This window comes from Lathyrus oleraceus, chromosome 5, assembly GCF_024323335.1.
Source record: "Lathyrus oleraceus cultivar Zhongwan6 chromosome 5, CAAS_Psat_ZW6_1.0, whole genome shotgun sequence".
In the NCBI taxonomy this organism is placed as follows: Eukaryota; Viridiplantae; Streptophyta; class Magnoliopsida; order Fabales; family Fabaceae; genus Lathyrus; species Lathyrus oleraceus.
The window spans coordinates 25,683,205-25,709,876 of NC_066583.1; positions in this window are offsets into that span (position 1 = coordinate 25,683,205).

Consider the following 26,672-nt stretch of genomic DNA (forward strand, 5'->3'; position numbering starts at 1 on the left):
TTTTCTTCTTTGTGGACCCATATCCCCAAAGAGATAGTTTATTTTGCATACATACATTTGCATCATGAGGTCTCTCAGGGACCAAAATTTGTCTCATTGTTGTTATTTAAGCCCATTCTACCTCGTCGAGACGAAGATCTTAACCTTCATTTCTCCGGCTAGAATGATCTTAAATAGGGGCATCTGTAAGACCCCAATTTTGTCCCTAAGATCCCTCATGGCATCATATCATTTTATTGCATAGCCTCAAGGATCTTTGAGCATCTTGGCTTCTTTTCCCTTTGGGTGGGATCTCCTGTGAGTGGTTTGAGATCACCAGGCATGCTTGCATTGTATATCATTGCTTTTCTTGTTTTAATCACTAACCAAAAGCACCAAAAATATGTCATCTAACATTTGTTTTGCAGTTTAAGCAACCACAGGTCAAGCAAATCAAGAAATTCCTTTGTGCATTGAATTGAGGTATTTTCTTGAGATAAGGACCACATGATATTATATGGAGCTTATATGAGCTAGGGTTTCATTTTGAAACAAATTCCCCAAGTGGTAAAGGCTCAAGTTCATCAGGCATTGTCAAGGTCATCTGAGGACCAATACAATCAACTGTGCAGTCAACTGATGGCTTTGAGGTGGGGGAAATGATTTGAGACATCCCAATCATGTTCAAACAAGGCCTATTCATCATGTCAAACATCTATCTTGAAGATGTTGAAGCCATGGCAAAAGTTTCCAAAAATGGAAAGTGACCTGTAATTTCAAGTTTCCAAAAATGGCAAGTTTTTGGTCCACATTCAACTTGGCTTTTCAACATCAAATAAGTTTCAAATGGATCTTTGGTGAACATGAAAGTTGAAGATCTTTGTCTCCCCTTTTCAAAAAGTCATATGTCATGATCATCTGATGATTGGTTGAGAAGTTATGGCCAAATGATCACAAAGTATGCATGGAAGTTCAAAATGCCATAACTTTTTATTCAAAACTCCAAATTGGTCCACTCTTTTTGCAAAATGCTCCTTGTGACCAAGACTTTCCAAATCAACCATTGCCTTGCATGAAAGAAGCTCACATGACCATTTGTTCATACATGTGCATTTTGGAGGGAAATTCAAGAATTCAAATTTGGTTCAAGCTACAATCAAATTAACACTTCCATGATGATCATTGGATGATTTGGAGTGATTTCAAGCCCTTGCATAGCACTGTTCACGTGCACATGGCCATGCATAACCTCATTTGCATTTTTTGCACTTTGCTTCATATTCCCTTAACCATGATTAATCAAGCCTAATTTGGATTAATATCATCATTAACACACCATATAAATACCAAAACCCTAACTGTTTTTCAAAAAGGAACAATTTCAGATCTCAAATTTCACATTCCCTCCATTTTTTCGCTCTCTTCGAATCTCTCAATTCTCCACACAAACACCAAGTTTCTTTGTAGATTCATGATCCTGGTACAGTTTGGAGCAAGAATCAACCATTACTTTTGTCAATTCAGTCCAGATTCGTGCATGCCAAGAGCTTGAACATTGTAATGGAACTTGAAAATTGAGCTGGATCTAGGTGTTTCCAACTGGTAATTCTTGCATTAAGCTTCAAGTCAAGGTTAGAGGAGAAGATCTGGAAAGTTTGAGAGCTGTAACGCACGAATCCAATCACTGCAAGTTCAAGTACATTAGTTGCTAGCTTTTAGCTCTTGCTTGAGCTTTGGATTGTGGTTGATACACCACTTAGGTAGCTACTCTCTTACTCCATGTAGTCTGGAAGTCCTGTCACCTTTTCTGCAGGCATTTTGGCTGAAGTCCTCCTTATGAGGCCATGTTTGTGATTGTTTACATTTGTGCCAAAGACCTCTAAATGAGGCAGGTTACTTGTTAAGTCCTCCTAAGTGAAGAGGCAATTGACAGATAGAAGGGATTAGCAATCAATCCCCTGTTATTCAGTGAGTCGTTCATTATGCTCGCACTACGTGCTGATGCTCTTGAACAAACACCCAAGATCTTTGTTTAGAGTCTGTCAAGTGGAATAGGATCCCACATTCTGGATCCCCACACTTTCTTTGTCATAAGCTCACCCAGGCCAGGGTTAAGAGCATGAGGTCTCATCCTCATTTCTCCATTTGATCAGCTTCACCCTAACTCTCAATGTTAGTGGTTAAGAGTTCACAGATTACCATCACAATTTGGCTTGTTTGTCGAGGTTTATATGACCCCTCTTGACTAAAGCCCACCTATTTGATTGAGCCTCTTGTTTGTATATAGTGTGTGATGCATTGTTTGCTTGATTGCTTTGTATGTGTTTGCTTTTTGCTCACTTGCTTGTTTTGAGGAGTTAGATATAAGTCCATCTATTGGCATTCTGTTTCCTATTTGTTTTAAGGAGTTAGATATAAGTCCATCTATTGGCATTCTGTTTCCTGTTTGTTGTTCGGAGTTGGATGTAAGCCCATCTATTGGCATTTTGTTTCCGGTTTTGTTGTTAGGAGTTGGATGTAAGTCCATTGATTGGAATTCTGTTTCCTCTTTCTGTGGTTCTCTTATGAGACTTTCTTATTGTTTATACCTTGTGTGGCCTTATTCCAGAGGAACTTACTTGGATCATCTTTATGATCTTGAGAAAGGAACTCCTATTGTGGCTTTATCCCTTTATCTCCCACCTCTTGCATGCTTAACCTTGATCCATATCTTCATCCTTAACCCAAACCAAAAACTTTTTGTGCAAACATTTGACTTGTTTTCAACATTAGAAACCTAGGCCTTATGCCTTTGATTTTCAAACTTTCTTTTCATAATACTCATTTTGAATTGAATCTTTAAGTCAACTTTGACCATTTTGCACATACTTCTAATTGATTAATTCAACCCACTCAAATGTGTTTCTTTGTGGTCCCAATGTCCACTTCCTAATCAAATTTTTCACAACCTTTAGCTATTAGGTTTGAGTTATCTTTGTGGTAGATATAATACTCACCTATGTCCTTAGTGATGGACAATAAGTCTTCCATGCTTATTATAGGGCATAATCCCTCACTAGCATGTCGAAGCTATCCTCACATGGTGGACTTGTGGTTTTTCAGGTCGAGTTTTCTCCCTTTGATAACAAAAGACCTTAAGGCTTTTGGACCAATCAATCCACTCACTTGTTTTGAAATTTTTTACCCGAACTACGGGGTTTTGATCCTTATCTTTCATGAGAAGGTACGTAGGCAATGGGTTTATCCATCCAAACACAAAATGTAAATAAACTTGTATATTCTTCTCTCATCTCTTCAATCATGTTTGCACAAAATAAATTTCATAACAATAACCTTTTGCAACAAGCGTGAAAAGGGCTCCCTAGGAGTACCTAGGATGTTGTGGGTGCCTAACACCTTCCCATGACATAACCAACCCCCTTACCCAGATCTCTGACCCTCTTTTGCTAGTTTTGTTTGTAAAACTTTATAGGTTTTTGTTCGATTTCTAACCATTACTTTGGATAAATAGAAGTGCGGTGGCGACTCGACTTTGTATGATTTACCTTGGATTTAGTTAATATCTCCAATGGTAACGAATACACCGCTACAGTATCAAAGGTCAAACAAGGAAGGTATGATCACTAAAGGATCAAAACAAACAAGAGAAGGCAGTAACTAAGACATACCAACAAGTATCAATTATTTAACACCATTCAACAAATGAGAAAGTCCTCAAGATACAAAACTAGCTAGCGAAAATATCAAACAAAGCTCAAAGGAAGCAAACTTGTAATGCAAGCAAGAAGGAAGGAAAAAGATGAAAGTAATGCAATATTCACATAGACATGAAAATATACTTCAAATATCAATCCAAATATGGATCCTTAACCCTAAAGTTCTCACCATCAAAGAGGAATGAAAACAAAGTGGGAGGAGGAGAAATGTTGCTTCCAAAAGTCATCAAAAAGGACTTGTAATTGAATGCAAGCCATAGAATCATAGAATCTATACCTTAAAGGTAAAATGACTTTAGAAGTCAGTAGCAAACACACATGGTTCAATTCAATATGGATCAAAGGTAATTGGCAAAGGAATGCATCAAAACAATCTCCTAACCTTGATCACATATGAATGAAAATAAAGCAACAAAGACAAATATAACAAACACAAGTTAGGGAGCTTAAATGGATCAACCAAATTGATCTTAAGTCCCTAAACAAGTCATGAGAATAATATAAAGAAGTGAGAATCAACTCCTTAATGGTTTGCATCAATGCATTCCATGTATCTCACAAAAACCACAAATAGGTGTAGCAGGGTATTCGTTACCTTATGGTTTATTGATTAAACCATAAGTAAACATACAATTCGAGTCGCCACCGCACTTTTATTTGTCCAAGGGAAAGGCTAAAAAGCGAACAAAAGCCAAGTAAGAAGTTTTATCAAATCAAAAACTAATATAAATGTCAGAGATCTGGGTAAGGGGGTTGGTTATGAAATCGGAAGGTTTTAAGCACCCAAAACATCCTTAGTACTCTAAGAGAACCTCTTTTTGCAAATGTGTTATAGGTTGGTATTTGTGAAAATATTTGTGCAAACAAGATTGAGGGGATGAGAAAAGAATATACATTATATTTACAATTTGTTGTTTGAATGGATGAACTCATTGCCTACGTACCATCACAAAGGTAGGATCAAAACCTCGTAGTTCGGGGTAAAAATCTCAAAAGATTGGTGAATTGATTTTGTCAAAAGCCTTAAGGTCTTTTGTTATCAAAGGGAGAAAACTCAACCTAAAACCAACAATCCACCATGTTAGGAGGGCTTCAACATACTAGTGAGGGGTTAACCCTATAATAAGTATAGAAGACTTATAGTCCAATCACTAAGGATAAGGTGAGGTTTACATCAACCACTATGATAACTCGAACCTATGGCTAATGTTTATGAAAAGTTTTAACAAAGGTGGCCATTGGAACCACAAAAATCACTTGAAGTGAGTTGTATTTACAAGTTAGGAGTATTTGCAAAAATGAAGTCAAAGTATGGTTAAAATTTATTCACAATGAGTATTAATGAAAAGAGTTTGAGATACCAAAGGCATAAGGCCTAGGTTTCTAGTTTGAAAAACAATGTCAAAGTTTGCACATAAATGAGTTTGGCTTGGGTTAGAGTGGAGAGAAGAAGATAAGGGTTAGTCCTAAAGCATACAAAGATAAGAGAAGAGATAAAACCCTTGGAGTTCCTTTTCTTGAGATCATAAAGATGATTCAAGATTCTCATTTCCTTTGGACTTAGCAATCACTCAAGCAATCAATCAAATATTTATATTCAAGCTCCTAGGACCTCCAATTGGCTTGTCTCTCATAACTTGGCTACTCATGACAATGGTCCTTCTTACTATCTCAAGATGGAATCCCTATCACACAAGAACAAACATCAAAAAGTTCACAACACAATAAGAGGAATGGACAAAGAATGAGTTTAGATTAGGAAATCCTTTAAAGTCAACTTTAAGATTTAGCATTCTAAAGGCATGAGGCCTGGTTGCTCTTCAACAATTTTAGCATTCTAAAGGCATGAGGCCTAGCTGCTCTTGAACTCCTTTAAGCATAGGTAAGGTCCTAATTCTAAGTCCTTTCTCCTTTTTGCATTGGGTTCACACAAACAAAGACAAAACAAACATAAAGCAACAATATATTTATATACAATAATGAGCTCAAATGAGGAAAAGGAAAATGACATAAACATAAAATACGAGCTCAAGTGAGAAAAGTGAAAAGGCAATATGAATAAATGAGCAAGAAAGTAAATTGCATTAATGTAAATTGCAAGAAATTAAATGCTTGAATTCAAAGTTAGTAGTTAGTGGTTATGTTAGTGTGTCATAAGACAATTTAGCGCTATGTTAAGCAATCGTAAGTGGACTAATGTAGTAGTCACACCTATCTGAGGCCGGTCAATAAAACTATAGGCAAATAAACACAAGTTAGAGATCATGACTAGTAAGCCAAGCTCCTACAACTTGCCATGCCAAAAGAAAAGAAGGAAGGCCTTGTATGGACTTTAGGTTTTTTTCTTGACCAAGAAGCAACCTATCTTGGACACAAAGCAACTCACTTGATCTTTGATCAGGTTGAGTTTTATTTGGATCAAAGAAGGTTAAGCCTCTCATATGTCAAGACCAACCACAAATCATTAACTCATTGGCCAAAATAAATAGAAGAAGTGAGATGAAGATGACATGAATAAACAGAGAATTCAAATGAAATATCAAAACACAATGATCAAATATGAATCAACCAATGTAAAACAGAAGAGAAATGAAAATTAGAAGTCAACAAGTCAAACATATTTTTTTGGTATTTTTGGAATTAAAATAAATGCAAAAAAATTAAAATGGAAAAAAATATGGTCAAACCTCAAATTCAATTCAAATCAACTTGAACAAGTCCAATTAAATTCTCATAGGTCTAACATGGTCAAACAAGGTTTGACAAATTTTCTCAACAATTTTTGAAATCAGAAACTATTCAAAATCAATTAAAAACAATGAAAAATAACACAAATGAATTAAAATCTCAAATAAATCTCAAATGAATTAAGAAATTGATGAGACTATTTTTCATTGACTTATCATGATCCATATGTGTTGAGAAAATATTTTTGGATTTTTCAGATGTCAAAAAGTATTTAAAATGAATTAAAAACTATTAAAAACAAAATAATTCACAAAAATATTAAATGAAGTCACAAAAATAATTAAAAATCAAAATATGAAACTAGATTTTTCAAGAAATTTTTTGCCATTGGTCTCATATTTTTGTGACTTCAAATAAAATAGTTATGAATTTTTTAATATAAAAGGAATTAAAAGAAATTAAAACAGAAATAAGAAAATGTCAAAAATCAGGAGCGCTTGGATGAGTCTCATTAAATGACGTGGGACCATCACACGGTCCAGAAGCGCTGATGCACCATATGCCTTGGTCAAGCGCGTAACATAATGAATTAAAATAAGTCAAACAAGTCCATGGATGAGATTATAACATTTTGTCCAGATCCAATGGCCTGGAAGCGCCCACGTGGGGATGGTGGTGGAAACCACCATCTTCTCCGGCCAAAGAAGAAACTCCAGCCACCACGCGCAGGGTTTTCAACCTTAACCAAAATGAACAAGCCAGGTACCAAAATGAAGCTGGGGTGATGTACATCACCCCTATAACCTTGGATCTTCCTCAATGTTTCTATTTAATGAGAAATTTAAGGTTGAAGATCAAGGTGCACAAACTGAAATGTATCAAATCATGAAATTAAGACCACCACTGGCCTGCCTCTTGCTCGAGGACTTTAGAAAACAGTTCAAACACAAGCAATTCACATTGTATAGCAAGATCTAGATCAAAACAGTTGAGTGATATACCTTTGAAGTGCAGCTTTAAACAGCACGATCTCTTCAAGCTTTTGATTCCAATTTGATCTTGAGGTAATGAGGACGCAAGGCTAAGGAATTAAGACTTGAAGATCAACTAAGGATGTTGAAATTCAAGCTTGAAATTGAGATGAAAATTGAAATTCCTTTCAGTGAGGTTAGGTTTTGAATTCTGCAGAGTTTCAGATCACCTTGAGGTTGAAATTTGAATGAGCAAGGCCCTCTATTTATAGCTGAACCTGATGCAATGAGGTGATTTGCTCGTGTGCATGAATTTTGGATCCTCCATGCATGGGCCTGTACAGGCGCATGTGAGGCCCAAAATTGAATGGAATTGCAAGCTGAGATCACATTGAGTTGAATTGGACGTGTAATTGGAGCTGCATTGGCTTGTGCATGAAGTTACAAAGTGAATTGCATAATTGATCATAAACATTGAGCTCTTCGAAAGTCCCACATGGAAAATCCAAACATGGTAGTGTAGTAATGGTTGGAAATCTCTTGACATAAGGAACAAACTCTATGTTGGACAAAAATCCATTTGGAGTTTGGAAAGTTATGAAAACTGGCTTTGAAGTTAGAGGTACAAAACATGTCTGGGTTTCCTTTGAAAAATTTTACCAAAAGTGATCAACTTCAAGCCCTTCTTTTTCAATGATGCAAGCCTAAAATGGAAAAACCTCCAACATAAAAGTTGTATATATTTTCAAGATTATAAATTTGGACTTAAATTTTGCATCATTTGGATTTTTAATGAGAAATTTATGGGCATTTGAAGTTGGATATTTTTCAAATTCAATGGTCTTGGTTCAAAGTGACCTATAATGTTTTGTATTATCACATGTGTTTGTTTTTGGATTATGAAATTTTACCCAACATAAAATTTGAAGTAGACATCTTAAGATTTCCAATGCATTTGGTCTTACCTCAAAATCATAAAAAATAAGGAAGTTAGGTCCTTGGGAAGTTGACCCAAAATTAGGGATTCAGTCAAAATGACCTATAATGTTTTGAAATGAATGATGACCTTCCAAGTTTCAAATGGATTTTTGATGAACATTATAGTTGTTCATATTGTTCTTAAGAACATGTTTTCTCTTGGGGTCATCTTCATTTGACAAACATATCAAAAGTTGTGTCTCAGTGGATCTCAGTTTGGTCAGATGACTTGACTGGTCAACTTCTCAAGGCCAAACTTTAAATCTTGATGAATGAATGATAGAGGATAATCACATAAGCTCATATATGCATAAAATAATGAATGAAAGAACTTCCCTTGATTGAATTTGATCATAGGTTGAGGTTGCTTCATGAGCAAGGCACAGTCAATGCACTGTTGAATTAGGGTTTCTTTGGGAAACAATCCTCAAGCCGTTTGGTTTATCTTGATCAAATTGGCAAATTGAGATACTTGGGAGACATATATGATGATTAGGAACTTTATGGACCATTGTCATGCTTGTTCTCATTTTCATCTGGCCACTTCATTGAGCATAGGAGCCTCCTAGGAGCAGGGGAGCACATGATCACTTGAGCTTCAAAACAAAAAGAGGTTAGTGACATATTTTTGTGCTTTTGGTTAGTAAACAAAATAATAAAAGCAATAATATACAATGCAAGCATGCTTGGTGGTCTCAAACCAACTCACACAAGTCCCAACCCAAGGGTAAAGGAGCCACACATGCTATGATCCTTGAGGTAATGCAATGAGCAATGATATGATGCCATGAGGGATCTTAGGGTCAAAATTAGGGTCTTACAGATGCCCCTATTTAAGGTCATTCTAGCCGGAGATATGAAGGTTAAAATCTTCGTCTCGACGAGGTAGAATAGGCTTAAATAATAACAAAGAGACGAATTTTGGTCCCTAAGAGACCTCATGATGCAAATGTATGCATGCAAAAGTTAATACTCTGTGGGGAAATATGGACACAAAGGAAAAAGAAATCGGAGAAAGACTGAAAGTCCATAGGAGCAACACACTCTCTAGGGAGACAGAGACTCTAGGGAAAATAGGACAAAAATGTATGAGCAAGTCACGGCTTGAAAACTTGCTGGGAGACACGAGGGGATTCCACGAAAATAAATCAATGGAAAGACTCGAGCTGACGCAAAGATGCATGTATTGGGGAATATGCCAATACAGCAAAACTATCCATAAAGGATACTTCGGATAAAAGATCCGGACTCAGATGGGGAAACCCATAAAGGAACCAGCTGAGGAAGAAACAACGAGATATCACCGGTTACTGGGTAATAAATTCAAAAGGGAGACATGTTATCAAAACACCAGTTACTGGATGAGAGAACAACACGCTCAGGGAGATAGAATATCTAAGACCGGTATAAGGGTGAGAGATATCAATCGTCTGAAACATCTGAGGAGGACCCAAAAGGCATATCTCAACTCAGGAAATCTGATTCCATAGGGGACAAAAAGTCATAATAGGGAGCAGAGGGAAGGAACACCAGGGATACCGGTTACTGGGCATATAATAGGTGACCAACCAGGCGTGAATTGGGAACATATCCAAGACACTCATCATCCAAACAGAAGGCTGAAAAAACAAACTCGACTTACAGGATGGACATTAGATTCCATAAGGAAATACGAATCTTACTCAATTGGGGAAGAAAAAGACTTCGACTGAAGAGCGCATGAGATATATTATCTATTACCGTCATAACATAGATAACATACTCGCATGGAAGATTATCCACAACCGGTTACTGGGTTAATAAAGGATAAATCGACCGAAATGAAAGGACATCTGGATACCGGTTACTGGGTACAAAATGATGACCAATCAGAAAGAGAAACAATCATTACCAAATAAGGGTAAATGAAAGATGACTCGCGGGGGATAAATCGCTTGAAAAAATAAATTATCCAAGAGATATATCACCGGTTACCGGGTGAAATACTCAAAAATGAAGGAAAATCCATACCGAATATTGGATAAAGATAACCAACAAAGAGGGGATTACATCTATCGGTTACTAGGTAGAAAACCACAGAAATATGACTTACAACTACCAGGTAGAAGGCCACAAAATCCACTAGGGAAAAGATGGACAATTACTGTTTACTGAGCAATTGAACAAAGAATCCACAGGGAACTGCAGGGAAATAACAAGAAGGGAGTCAATCTAGGAACAAACTAGAAAGACACAATCAAACAGGACTCAACCCAATGAGTATATAACTCAGGGGAGTAATTCCATCCAGATACATAACTGGGAAGGAAACTGAAACAAAAATCATCCACGAGAACATAACTCAGTGGGGAATATAGAAGGAAAGATAGACACTTTATGCCTATGGGGGCTGACTCTAGATGGAGAGATCAGACACAGACATCTGTTTGGGGAAATATATACCACCAATAGCAGGAGATAGCAAGCAAAGATATATGGCAAAGAATGCAACATGAATATCTGAATGCTATAATTATGCATGTATGTGTGTGGTTTATGTATGATTAATGCTGACAAACAGACATATCTAACACAAACAAGTCCGAGAATCAATGGACAGACATCCAGTATAACATCTCAAAAGAGAAAGGCCAGGCCCACAGGAGAAATCAAATCTGGTGGGAATGCCTCAAATACCAAGAGACATAGACCACCGTTGGGGATAGGCAAAGTCTCAGCTACCAACTCCCGGGGATCTTCCAAAAATTCTCGGGAACATGCAGAGATATCAATAAGATCTGTCATAGAAGAACTCTATTGAGGATCTTATCAGGGGATGATGTGAGATTCTGTGGGGAGCATCAAATACCAGGAGCCACAGATCATCGCTGAGGATAGGCAAAGTCTCAGCTGGGGAACATACAGAGTCACCGCCAGGGATTTGCTGCTGAACAGACATAAGATCCATCATAGAGGAAACTCTACTGGGGAGCTCAACACGGATAAGATCCGTCGTAGAAGAAACTCTACTGGGGAACTTAACAAGGAATGATATGAAACTCTGTGGGGAACAACTGTCAAACAGAAGTTCCAACAATCAAAACACTTCCTCTTATCTACTGGAGAGACATCTCTGCTAAGGGGAGAGAGAACCACTTGCTCCGCTGGGGAAGTGATAACACTGAAATTTACCGTATTTTCGACTCCGATTTCACATGCATTCTAGTTGTTTTATTATCATTTTATTGTGTTATTGCTATGTTTTCCTTTGTTTTCAGGTTTTTACTTTAATCGGAGCCCCGATCGAGAAAAGGAGCGAAGAAGAGCCAAAAACCCTAAAAATCAGCATTTTGTACTTATGGCCTACCCCATGGCGGGCGCCACAGACCCTGCCATGACGTGTCCAAGTTCAACTTCCCTCAACTCCCAGGTTCCCCACTACCTCCACTAAGGCGTCTCATTTTAGCCTTGTGGCGGGCGCCATGGCCTTGTGGCGGGCGCCACAAGAGGAAAATAGTTTCCCTCCCATTTTCAAGTTGAAGGGCATCCAAGTCATTTCCATCTTTTTACTTGCTTATAAATAGAAACTCGAATTCACTTTTACAATCATCCAAACTTAGAGTAGAGGCAAACTCAGAGCAACTTTGTTTCACTTAGGCATATATTCAGTTTTATAAAGTGGTAATCGCTTCGCATTGGAGTGTTACCACAATTGTGTAATCAAGTCTGTGATAGAGTCTGTAATCGAGTTTGGAGCACTTTGGAAGGAAGTTAATCCTGCCGCCATTTTCATTTCCGCTTTAAAATTTATTCAACCCTCCGATTGGAGTAAGTTTTTATTACTTATCTTTATCTTATTTATTTTCCGCACTCGCTTTACTTTATTTATTTTCCCGCACTCGCTTTACTTTTATTTATTTTCTCGCACTCGCTTTACTTTATTTATTTCCTCGCACTCGCTTTACTTTTATTTATTTCCTCGCACTCGCTTTACTTTTATTTATTTCCTCACACTCGCTTTAAATTATTTATTTCCTCGCACTCGCTTTAAATTATTTACTTTCCGCACTCGCACTACTTTTATTTATTTTAATGCACTTTTACTTTACCATGTCTAGCTAAATTTATAAGGTTAGAATGTAAGGATCATAATTGAACCAGTAATCCGTACAATTGTTTGTAGAAACACTTAAGGGCTATTTTAACTTTCAACTTAAGTTTTCCTGCACTTCAATTCCGTTGGGTAAGATCGAAAGTCGTCCAACGTCTATTTAAACTTAATTGTTTTTAACTATTTCAAAAACAGCGAAAGCGCTTTGTTTAGTTCATTAGGAGATTTTAACATTAAGAAGAAAAGAGATTTTAAAACTATTTTCGGACGCATTTATAAGTTTAGAGTCTGGTTCGTGAGAACCTCTTTTGGTTAAGAAATCCAGGTTATGATACTTTTCAACTCAGTCAAGATACTATATTTCTTAAAAATAGGTTTACTACTCTAACACAATGCGCGCCTTTTTATAAGTGACAATAAGAGGGTTTGATTAGGGAGTACAACTCGGTTCTAAATACGCGAAAGCGACAATTCCTGTTAAATTAGTTCTTTTCAATGTAGGAAACACTGCCCATAAGTAGCTCTACTAGCAAGTACTTGGATTATCAATCGATTACGTGAATTACATTAGACCCTGTCTTTATTAATTAAATTTATTTCAATACTTTACTTTTCATTGCACACTCTAAAAAACACCTATTTTGATTGCCTTTGATAAACACCATAACAATAGATAACGATAGATTGACACTTGGTCTCTGTGGATTCGACAATCTTTTATATTACTCTGACGCGTTCGTATACTTGCGAAAAGCACGCATCAAGTTTTTGGCGCCGTTGCCAGGGACCAATTTCGTCAAAATTTCATTTCCCTGTTGTTATATCATTTAGACTTAGGCTATTTCCCGCCGGTCAATGCGAAGAACTCGCAGCACCGGAAGTTTAAGCTTAGTATACCCTCTGGCGGAACCTGAACGTTACGCTCGCGCACGTTTATTCTTTCATAGAATTAAGAGAGCTATGACCGAAGATCAAAACCAAAGACCTCTTAAGGACTTCGCTCAACCATCTAATGAAGAACCTAGTTCTAGTATAGTAAACCCAACCATCCCAGCCAATAATTTTGAACTTAAACCATCCCTGTTGCAACTAGTGCAACAGAGACAATTCGCGGGTCTCGCTACTGAGAACCCAAACCAACATTTAAAAATATTTCTTCAATTAGCAGACACTTTTAAAACCAATGGAGCTTCTCCTGAGGCAATACGTTTAAGATTATTTCCTTTTTCCCTCAGAGATAAAGCCCTATCATGGTTAGATTCCCTTCCACCCAATTCCATTACGACTTGGGATAACCTTAGAAGAGTATTTCTTGCTAGATATTTTCCCCCGAGTAAGACCGCCGTTCTTCGAAACCATATAACTAGATTTACCCAAAACCAAGGAGACACTACTCCAAATAAGCGAAAAGAGGGCGCTTTTTTTGGCCTATAACAGCGCTTTAAAGCGCCCTCTAATCTGGCGCTGGCATAGGTAAAGACAGTGCTTTTTTTCCTGGTGAAAGCGCTCTCTAAAGTGGCTCTTTAAGCCCTTTAGGGGCCACTTTAGAGGGCGCTTTTTAAAGAAAGCGTCCTCTAAAGTGGAAACTTTTAAGGGTTTAGAGGGCGCTTTTACTGGAAAGCGCCCTCTAAAGTGGAAACTTTTAAGGGTTTAGAGGGTGCTTTTACTGGAAAGCGCCCTCTAAAGTGGAAATTTAAAGGGTTTAGAGGGCGCTTATTTTGGAAAGCGCCCTCTAAAGTGGGTGGTTATTTAAATTTTTTTTTTTAAAAAGTGCTATATTTATTTATTTATTTTAGACAACCTGTATATTGAAGCAGTACACCTAAAACTGTGTAATTTGAAGCCCTTTTTCACACATTGCATTCAACAAGCCTTATATACAACAATCCATACATATACAACAATCCATACATATACAACAATCCACTAATATATAATCGTTTAACTTCTAAAGATTCTAAATATACAACCAATTCATAACTTAAAAAGAAATAAAACTAGTAGCAAAAGCATCTCTGAGATGTATGTTTTTTTTTGCTAGCCGCAGTCTTCTTAGGGTCCGCTTCCTGAATCGAAGTTCATTTCTAGCAGCCATTCCTCGCATGCCGGTTTGAATACAAACAGCTTTGGAATAGGTAATTTTATAAGCACTTCTCGAAAGATACATGCGGATTTGTTTCTAGATTATCAAAGATGCGGCCTCCCTTCTCATGCATTCATACCGACGTCTTGCAAGTTGTCCTATGTTAAGTTCATAGGATACGTAAAACTAAATGACTTAAAAAATGGATAACAAGATTATTCATACATAGTATCAAAAAGGATTCAAATAATTGATACCTTTAATAGCCCTTTGTAGTTCTATGGCAGAAAATCGCAATAACTTGTACTATTTCTCACAAATATATGTGCGAGCTTTTTTCTGAATAACGATTGCGGATCTTCCTAGGAACTCGGCACGACATGCATCTAGTTCTGCCATTTGACCTGCTCTCAGGAAAACTTTTGTCTTTCCTATCTGCAAAGAAACCCAAACAGCATTTTATTCCAATCCATATTATCATACATAGCGTGTTCGAAATTTTTTAGCATCATCATCTATGATTCAACGTAACCTGCGAGCAAATAAAAATGCTATAACTGAGATTAAGATAAGAACTACTACCTGATAATCTTTAAGGTTTGCTTTATCTAGAAGTCTCTTGTAAGTCGTCATCTCATCAGGACTGCAGATATATATTTATTATTAGTTATTTCAGATATAGTTGTGTTATTTGAACATCTAAAACCGGAAAAATTTCGTGACAACAATCTAGGTGGTTAATTATGTTCAGTACAATCACATTCATCTGTATGATCAGAAAAAGAAAACACGGAAAAAAGGAGAAGTAAATACCATGATTTTAGAACCTTAAGTTCCATTATACTAAACCGCTGAACAAATTCATCAAAGTTCTTTCGAGTTGGATATCCAGCGCAACTTATCCTAATTGCCTCCATTACACCCTGTAAAAGGCATCCACAGAGTTTTAAGTAACTTGAAACAAAAATATTCATGTCATAATAAAGAACAAGGCTAATATGGGGGTTGAACTCACCCCACATCGAAGCTGCTGTAACACATCGTTGTTCTCAAATATCCCCGGCTTAAGAAGATTATTTGGCTTTACACAAGGAATGTAGTGTGGCTCAGTCGCACTCAATGTTTCAAGCAAAGATTGCAGTTGTTGCTTCATTCCATAAGCAATAAGAATAACAATGATCAATAGTTATATACAAAAGACTTATAATTTTCAAGCATATGCATGTTTAAAGAAAACCGACCTTAAACTGAGTGGCTATAGAAGAAAACTTTGTTGATTTAGTACTTTCCTCGTGTAAAGGTGGGAAAAGTCCTGAAACAAAGGAGCACTTGGAAGCACAGAGCAGCGCAGCGTGTTCCGGAACAACGTAGTCTTTGTTTTTATCAAGGAAAAGATCAGTTTGATACGTGACCTAAAATCAAAGTTCGACATATATACTAAGCTTTTAACTTTTTATTTCATGGTTGATATAACTGCGTAGACCAAAATGTATTTTACTCACATCACCAGCATAGTGATTGATGGTGAAGTCATTTCGTGACAACTTCGGTTTGCTGAATCGCTTATTGTCCTTAAGTGTTTGATATAGCTTTTCAGCAAATGTTTCGTGCGTTGATCTTGGAAACATACTACAAAGAATAAGCAGGACAATATATAAAAGAATGACTATAAAACATAGTTATTGCTCAAAGTATATATATTTGCATGCGCTAACGCCACTTTACATTATGTAAAATGACATAAACAAACCATTAACTATAATACAAATATTTGAACTATTGTCATTTAATACATACCAGGCCTCGTCCAGAAGAGCAATAACGCCGCCAGGTTTCTGAAGTTATAAACAAGAATGAGATGACAAACTGATAGAACTTTTCTAAAATGACAAAAATGCAAGGGTGAGTTGCACCTTTTCAATAAGATCGAGAACATCTTGATTATCAACGAACTCTATATAACTCCAATCAATTTCTTCCTTTGTATATTCCTCTTGCTCCATTTTGAAGACATGCTGCATAATGAAATAATGAAGTGTTATTTGAGTCTATAGAAATTGTTTACCATGAGATAGTAGAAAAATCAAACCTGGTTGAAATGCTGTTGTAACTTCTCATTTATCAAATTGATACAAAATTGCTCGAAGCTGAACAGGGCCGATGTAAAGTTAGTTACTGTTAGAACAATAACTGTGGTTCAAAAGTAAATAGATACGAAAAATGTAAATAGAGAATATATATGTAGAATTGTATAATGGTCTAACTGAAAATTCATCATATAGTTTTTACAAAAGATAAACATTGACTAGAAAATATATATGTAGAATTGTATAATGGTCTAACTGAAAGCTAACAGAAGAATAGTCGACTCTAATTTACTCTATCAAATAACATCCATACCTAAACTTCTTAAGTTACTAGCTACGCTATGTATGCTAGAATAAATACACTCATAAGCTGCATAGTGTACCTTTGATTGGTAGAAGGTGTTTTAGATATTGCTGCCTCCTTTTTCTACATCGAGAAACAAATGGAACAGTTGGTGAAATTTAACCCATAATGCCTAGTCTCCATTGCTAGCATTACAACACAATAATTATTGTTGAGAATACTCAATAAATGTATGAACCAAGAAAAATGAAACAAAAAATGAACAATAGCGAACATCAGAAGAGAAACAAAGTAATATGAAGATTAGAAAAATACCTATGGTGTCAAAATCGAATAGCTAACAACGAATTAATAGAAGGAGGAAACGTCGTAGATCTAACAGAGGTGGAAGGAGAACGCCTTAGAAGTAGCGAAAATCGTAGCAGTGAGAACCCTAACGTGAAAAAGAACAAAAATAACAGAGAGTGAAATAACAAAACGCGCAGTATGTTATAATTTTAATGTTTACTAAAGGGGACCTTAGAGGGCGCTTGTGGAAAAAAAGCGCCCTCTAAAGGGGGCCTAAGAGGGCGCTTATGAAAGCACTCTCTAAGGCTTTCCAAAAGCGCTTTATAAACTGGAAATGCACATGGACTTATAGAGCGCTTTTTTAAAAGCGCCCTCTAAGGGTAACCTTAGAGGGCGCTTTCTAAAAAGCGCCCTGTATTGTTGTCCCTCTATCTCCTCCTTATTTTTTCGCTTCACCTTAGAGGGCGCTTTATTACAAAAGCGCTCTCTAAAGTGCGCTGTCTATTCCAGTTGTTCGCTCCTTATTTTTTCGCTTCACTTTAGAGTGCGCTTTTGTAATAAAGCACCCTCTAAGGTGCGCTGTCTATTCCAGTTTTTGGCGTAGTGAGAATCGCTATTCGAAGCTTGAGAGAGATATAAAGAGTTGTTACGAGCATGCCCACATCATGGTTTAGAAAATTGGTTAATCATTCAAACCTTCTATAATGGACTTCATTACATCACAAAGATGACCATCGACGCTGCTGCAGGCGGTGCTTTGATGAACAAACCTTATCCTAAAGCTAGTGCCCTCATCGAAGATATGGCTCAAAACCATCAATCATGGGGAGTCGAACGAGCGACAGTTGAGAAGAAGGAAGCCCAAGGAGGAGTGCATGAACCAAGCTCTATACACATGATGCAAGCTAAAATGGACGCATTAGCCCTTAAAGTCGAGCATATGTGCATAAACCCGAATACTGTAGCCGCAGTTTCGTCGGATTGTGAGATATGTGGAACCAAAGGACACCAATCTGCAGAATGCAGTCTATTAAACGAAACCCACTCTGAGCAAGTGAACTACGCCCAAGGGAACCCATACTCAAATACCTATAACCCTAGATGGAGGAATCACCCAAACTTCTCCTATAAAAACAATAACCCTATTCAAAATAATGCACCTCCGAGACCTAGTTATCAAGCCCCAAGATCAAATCAACCTATGCAACCTGTGCCACAAAAGCCGAGCCTTGAGAAAATTATGGAAAATTTTATCACCGCTCAAACCCAACAAAACAAGGAGTTCATGAACCAAAACATTCATGTTAACGAATTGATTACTCAGTTAGGAACCAAGGTTGACCAAATAGTTACTCATACCAAGATGCTTGAAACCCAGATCTCTCAGGTAGCTTTAAAGCAAGCCCCTCAGACTACACCTGGAGGACAATTCCCTGGACAACCTCAACAAAATCCGAGAGGACCAGCCAATGCCATTACCCTACGAAGTGGGAACGCTTATGATGAGCCACCAAACCCTAGATTGAGTGAACCCGAAACTTCCAAGGAATGTACCAAACCCACAGACGAAGTAAAGGAACCAGAGGAACCTGAAAACCAGGAAGGTCGAGGAAAAGGAGAAGAACCTAAAGACAAAACTTACGTACAACCCCCGCCATATAAATCACCTATACCATATCCGCAAAGACTCAAACAAACCCAGATCAATAAACAGTACCAAAATTTATTGAAGTTATAGAAAAACTTCATGTAGAAATCCCTTTCATAGAAGCCATCACCCAAATACCTTCTTATGCAAAGTTTCTCAAAGACATCCTTACCAACAAACGTAGACTTGATGATCCGAAGCCTTTGGAATGTAATGCTATTTCCAAGGATAAATTAGCAAAGAAAGATAAAGATCCTGGAAATTTATCCATTCCTTGCCTTTTGGGTAATCATGTCATCGAAAAAGCTTTTCTAGACTTAGGAGCTAGTGTGAGCTTAATGCCTTTAGCAGTTTGTGAGAGGTTAAACTTAGGAAAATTACAGCCCACTAAGATGTCACTTCAGTTAGCCGATAGATCTGTTAAATATCCGATAGGCATTTTAGAAGATGTCCATGTTAGGATAGGTCAGTTATTTATCCCTACTGATTTTGTTGTCATGGACATCAAATAGGACAATGATATACCAATCCTTCTAGGTAGACCATTTTTATCGACTGCAGGAGCCATAATAGATGTCAAGAAAGGAAAGTTGACATTTGAGGTAGGTGACGAGAAAATAGAATTTATACTTTCGAAATTTCTTATGGCACCTGTGATGGGAGACTCGTGTTATGCCTTAGATACCATTGATGAATGTGTTAGAGAATTAGAACAAAAAGAAATTATAAAAACAATTAAGTTACCATCAACTCTCATAAGGGAAGATGATAACTTTAAGAAACCCTACATCGATGATAACCTTTACGAATGTTTATCCCTTACCCCAGATCCTATGCCATGCCCTAAGAAACCAACCTTAGAACTTAAGGAACTACCTAAGAACCTGAGATACGAGTTCCTCGATGAAAAGATGAACCGTCCAGTTATAGTTAGTGCTACCTTGAGCCAAGAGGAAACGAACCAACTTTTAGACGTTTTATGAAGATATCACTCAGCCTTAGGATATAATATCTCTGACCTGAAAGGTATAAGCCCATCCGTATGCATGCATCGGATTTCGCTCGAAGAAGATTCAAAACCCTCTAGGGAACATCAGAGAAGAATAAACCCTATAATGAGGGATGTTGTTAAAAAGGAAGTTCTTAAGTTACTTGAGGCAGGTATCATCTACCAGATCTCGGATAGTAAGTGGGTGAGCCCTGTGCATGTAGTACCTAAAAAGGGAGGCATCACAGTTGTGCAAAACGATAAAGGCGAACATGTAGCAAAACGTTTAGAAGGAGGATGGCGGATGTGTATAGATTATAGAAAAATAAATAAAGCAACTAGGAAGGATCATTTCCCTTTACCATTTATAGACCAGATGTTGGAGCGTCTTGCCAGACACTCTTACTTCTGCTATCTAGATGGATACTCTGGATTCTTCAAAGTACCTATCCACCCGGAAGATCAAGAAAAAACTACCTTTACATGCCCTTATGGAACTTTTGCCTACAGACAAATGTCGTTCGGCCTCTATAATGCCCCAGCTACTTTCCAACGTTGCATGATGTCAATCTTTGCAGATTACCTAGATGGTATCATGGAAGTGTTTATGGATGATTTCTCGGTTTGCGGATTTGATTTCCACAACTGTCTTGCTAACCTTGAGAGAATCCTGGAGAGATGCGTGGAGGTGAACCTCGTGCTAAATTGGGAAAAATGTCATTTCATGGTAACCGAAGGAATAGTCTTAGGACATATAGTTTCCGAAAAAGGTATAGAGGTAGATAAAGCTAAAATAGAAATTATAGAAAACCTAAAACCCCCAAAAACCATTAGAGAAGTCCGAAGCTTTCTTGGACACGCTGGATTCTACCGGCGTTTCATTAAAGACTTCTCTAAAATAACTAAACCTTTAACTGGACTTTTAATGAAAGATGCTGAATTCATTTTTGATGAAAAATGTAATGACGCATTTAATCTTTTAAAGCAAGCATTAGTATCTGCACCCATTATGAAACCACCTGATTGGTCGGAACCTTTTGAGATAATGTGCGATGCTAGTGATTACGCAGTTGGAGCCGTTCTAGGACAAAGGAAAGATAAAAAAATACATGCCATTTATTATGCCAGTAGAACCCTAGATGCTGCCCAACTTAACTATGCAACAACTGAAAAAGAATTACTCGCTGTAGTTTTCGCTATAGACAAATTTAGATCTTATTGTCGCAACGCGAAAAACAACCGGCGGAAAAATACAGTTTACAGAGCCGCCACCGACGCTATTCATCCTATGACGGAAAGGGAGCGCAGGACTAACCTAAGAAAGGGGAAAGGAACGGTCTTAAGACCAGAGATTACAAGGTACGGGAGTCGGTTACGCAAGGGGAAGGTATTAGCACCCCTCACGTCCGCCGTACTCGACGGGATCCACGCTCAAAAGATAGCTCAAAGAATAGGATAAGGTTGCTAATAAAACTGCTCGAAGAAATTGCACAAACTAGGATAATAAACAGGTGGATGAAGTAAGAAAACGGAGGAAGTGAACTCGGCAGGATGTCGCATCCTGGGCCTACGTAGTTTGTCAGAAACAAACATCAGAGTCAACGTAGTTTGGGGAAAAGGAGACATGCTCGCTAGGATATCGCATCCTATGCCTACGTATCTTCTCTATCCAGAGAAGAATCAGAGCACTCGTAGCTCGGCTAACACACGCCGAAACAAAACACCAAAAAGAGACGCTGAGACGTCAAAAGAAACACTCAAAAGGAAACAGAATGCCAATACATGGACTTATATCCGACCCCTAACAACAACAAACAAAAGGAAACAGAATGCCAATACATGGACTTATATCCGACTCCAAACAAATACAAAACAAGGAAACAGAATGCCAATACATGGACTTACATCTGACTCCAAACAATAACAAACGCTAATCAGCGAACACCAAAGAAAAAAGTTATCAGATTACCCCAACAAAGTAATCAAATATCCCAAAGATGAACCCCCAAAGATAAACCCTAAGTGATACAGTTAAACCCTAAATGTGAACCCCAAATCAATATAGGTGAACCCCAATCTGAACCCCAAGTGATGACAGAATAAATCCTCAAGGTAAAGAACATACAACACATGCACACGCTGAACAAATGGGTACTCACACCAAAGAAGACAAACAAAGGGTACACACACACAAAACAAAAAAAAAAGGTTTAACCAACACAAACTCAAAAAAGAAAAGGGTGCCCGGAGAGATTGCTTACAACCTCCTGCCTACGTATCTCATCTGGTATGAGAATCAGGGCGACGTAGTTCCCCTTAACAGGGGTACAACACTCTCCTAACCAGAGACCAGGGAAACAACAAACTAAAAGGGAGACTAAGACTCGAGCTTAATAGTTGTCATGCCATCAACAATCCCTAAGTTGAGGTCTCTAATCAGAATCCTACTTCCTTAGAAATCAACCATACGACTTCTACAGAAATGGAGATGAGAAGAGGAAAGCAGGTAAACACACCAACACAAGTGAACAAGCATCACACACTATATCCATACAAGAGGCCCAAACAAGGGGTAGGCTTTAGTCAAGAGGGGTCATATCAACCTCGACAAACAAGCCAAACTGTAAGGGTAAACAGGAGCTCTTAACCACTAACATTGAGAGTTAGGGTGAAGCTGATTAAAATGGAAATGAGGATGAGACCTCATGCTCTTAACCCTGGCCAGGGTGAGCTCATGACACAGAAAGCGTGGGGATCCAGAAAGAGGGATCCTATTCCACTTGACAGACACTAGACAAAGATCTTGGGTACATGTTCAAAAGCATCAGCACGTAGTGCGAGCATATTGAACGACTCACTGAATAACGGGGGATTGATTGCTAATCCCTTCTATCCGTCAATCGCCTCTTCACTTAGGAGGACTTATCAAGTAACATACCTCACTTGGAGGTCTTTGGCACAAATGTAAACAAACACAAACAGAGCCTTTTAAGGAGGACTTGCCAGCAAAATGCCTGCCAAAAAGGTGACAGGACTTCCAGACTACATGGAGTAAGAAGGTAACTACCTAAGTGGTGTATCAACCACAATCCAAAGCTCAAGCAAGAGATAAAAGCAAGCAACTAATGTACCTGTACAAAAGCTAACCAGTTAGTATCTCAGACAAACAATCAGAAAACAAACAGTGAAACCATCCAACTGTTACACAATTCAATGAGCAATGGTCAAGCAATCAAATGAATCAATGAGCTCAACACATCAACTTAAATCCCTACAAAACACAAAGAAGTCAGAACACAATCCAATTTGCATCTCAAAAGGTGAGCAACTCAACCATTAATGCTAAGTGTCCAAACCTGAAACACAAGTCAAGGTTAGTTCATGTACAAAACACTAGTGCAAAGACTAGGTCCAAAACCAAACCAAATGATCAAAACAGAAGTCAATCTTTTGCATAAAGCAAGTTTAAACATGTCATAAAATGTCCTCGAAAGGACCAACATCAATTCAAAAAGGAAAGGCATCAAATGGTTCATGCTATGCAATGACCAACAAATGAGCACAAAATGGACATCCAAATTAGAAAATCCAAATCAAATCAGAAATGCATGCAATGGCTATGAAATTTTTTATTCAAGTTCCACCTATCATGAATGATCAACATGCAAAATATCAAATCCAGAAAAGCTCAAATGATAGATGAATAAAAATGCACAAATGCAAGGTCAAAAATGTGACACAAATTGTCACATACATCTTCATGTGTCAAAAGCAATGAATACAAATGATAAAAAATTCAAACCAGTGCTCAAAAGTTCATGTCACATGTGAAGATCAAGCATACAAAAATTCAGATCAATTGGATCAACATATAGCATTTCACAAAGCATTGAATGCAACATGTCAATTTATCACAAGGTTCAATCAAAAAATCACAAATTAAAATCCAGCACACCACAAATCATGAAAATAATGCTATAAAAAACTAGACATTAAAACAAGACTATGAAAAAAATGGAGTCAAATTGGATCATTTTCCTATTTTTTATGATTTTTTAAAGATGAACAAAATATTTGAAGTAATAAAAGAAATGGAGGGAAAAACAAAATTTGAATTAAATCTGGAAAAGATAACAACCACATGATCAGGCGCGAAAACACATCCAACGGTCCACATTTGAAACTCCAAAACGCGCAGTTTCATTAAATTACATGGCAGCACAATCAGAACCAATCATACGCACACATAAGCGCCTACATAAGCAACCACGTCATTAAATGAAACGAGGCGTTTCACTTAACCACATCATCAGCCCAATCATCCAGTCAAACAAATCGTGGCAAGGTCAAGGCGAGCATATCCAATGAAACAAACACACAAGCGCATACGTGGATGCCACAGAGGCAAAACCCTAAGTAAGAGTTGCAGACGGTGGAGCTATTCTCCGATCGTCTTCTCCGACCATATCCACGGCGGAGCTACATCAAATTTTTCCAGAATTCTACAAACTATACACCAATCGAATCAGCATTCAACATACATCTCAAATATCATACTCAATCGTCCTAAATCATCATGAATTCTCTGGATCGAGCAAAAACATATATGACAACAAAATTGAAAGTTCACATATCAGGCTCAATAATTAACCAAAATCAATTCTAAGCATATCATCACACTCAGCTAAGCAAGATCTACACGATCATATCAAGAAAATAGCAAAAGGAGATGATCGATTTTTCACCTACTTGAAATGCAGTTTGTCGAATTCGCGTGATCAAGCTCTCAAACTCTCCAGATCTTCTTCTTTAACCTTGCCTTGAAGCTTTATGCACAAAGAATCACTTGAAACCAACTAGATCTAGCTTAATTTCAGAAATCCATTGCCATGGTGAAGCACTCGATCTGCTCAAAATCAAGCTCAATTGTCCAAAACAGAGGTTGAATCTTGATCAATGAAGGATGATGATCAAGATTATGCAAAGAAATTTGGTGTTTGTGTGGAGAATTTGAAGTTTTGAAGAGAGAGAATTTTGGAGGGAATTTGAGATTTGAGATCTGAATTCTGTTATTTTTTGAATTATGGTTAGGGTTTGGCTTATATATGATGTGTTAATGACACTGAAATCCCAATTAACCTTTCCCTAATCATGATTAGTGAGATGTAAGGCAAAATTGCAAATTTGCAAATGTGAGCTTGCATGGCCAATCCACACGTGCACTTGCTCATGTAAAGCTTGGATTTCACTTAAAATCAACCAAGGATCATCATGGAATTATTGGTTTGCTTGTACCATAAGCCAATTTTGAATTATGAAATTTCCCTCCAAAATGAACATGAATGGAATAGTGAGCATACAAGCTTCTCCCATGCATGGCAGTGATTCACTTGAAAATTATTGGTCATGAGAAGCATTTTGCAAAAAGAATGGACCAAATTGGAGTTTTGAATCAAAAGTTATGTCACTTTAAACTTCCATGCACACCTTGTGATCATTTGGCCATAACTTCTCAACCATTCATCATATGGACATGAATTAGGACTTTTTTGAAAGGGGAGACAAAGCTCTACAACGTTCATGTTCACCCAAAATCCATTTGAAACTTCTTTGATATTGAAAAGTCAAGTTGAATGTGGACCAGAAATTTGCCATTTTTGGAAACTTGAAATTACAGGTCATTTTCCACATTTGGAAACTTTTGCCATGACTTCAAAATCTTCAAGATAGATGTTTAGAATGACAAATGGACCTCTTTTGAGCATGATTGAGGGGTCTCAACTCATTTCCCCACCTCATAGCCCTCAGTTGTTTGCACAGTTGACTTTTTGGTCCTCAGATGACCTTGAAATGCCCTGATCAGCTTGAGCCTCTACCACTTGGGGAAATTGATCAAAAATGAAACCCTAGCTCATGTAAGCTCTTCATAACAATCATGTGATCCTCATCCCAAGAAAATACCTCATCTCTTTGAGAAGCCCTGATTGGAAGAATGGCATTGATTAGGGTTGACCAGAGGTCACAACCCTAATCAAAAGGAACTTGAGAATGAACAATGAAACCCTTGATGATGATAGAAACATGATGATGATAATATATCCTTGCAAACAAGATGATGCTCAAAACCTTTGAAGAATCAAGAAACCCTAACTGAAGAGCAAACCCTCAGATGGTGGATCATCAATTCATAGAGACCCTCAGGCTTGAATCATGTAACTTCTCCATCTTTGAAATTTGGAGGATGACCTTCTTATTTCACATGAGATGAAAAAATGCAATGCCTAATGCTCTAAAATATGAAATGCACTGTGTCAAACTAGTCTCAAGAAGAGGAGGGCAAATTTTGAGGTGTTACACTTATCTAGTAGGAGCAAAAATTATAGTTTACACCGATCATGCTGCCATTCGTTACCTATTAAGTAAAAAAGATGCCAAGCCCAGATTACTCCGATGGATTCTATTACTACAAGAGTTTGATTTAGACATAAGAGATAAAAAAGGCACTGAAAATGTAGTAGTCGATCACCTTTCTAGGCTAGAACATCTAAAACCTGAACCAGTACCCATAAATCATGACTTCGCCTATGATAGACTGATCGCTAGAGTAGAAACCATTGAAGATAATAACCTAGATCCTTATGAGCACCCCCAAAATTCTTTAGCAATAAGTAACGTACCCTGGTATGCATATTTCATTAATTACCTAGTTGCTGATATAGTACCCCCTGATCTTGATTACCACCGCAAGAAGAAATTCTTCCACGATGTGAGAAACTTCTATTGGGACGAACCGCTCCTTTTCAAAAGGGGTAAAGATGGAATTTTTCTCCGTTGCGTTCCAGAAGAAGAGGT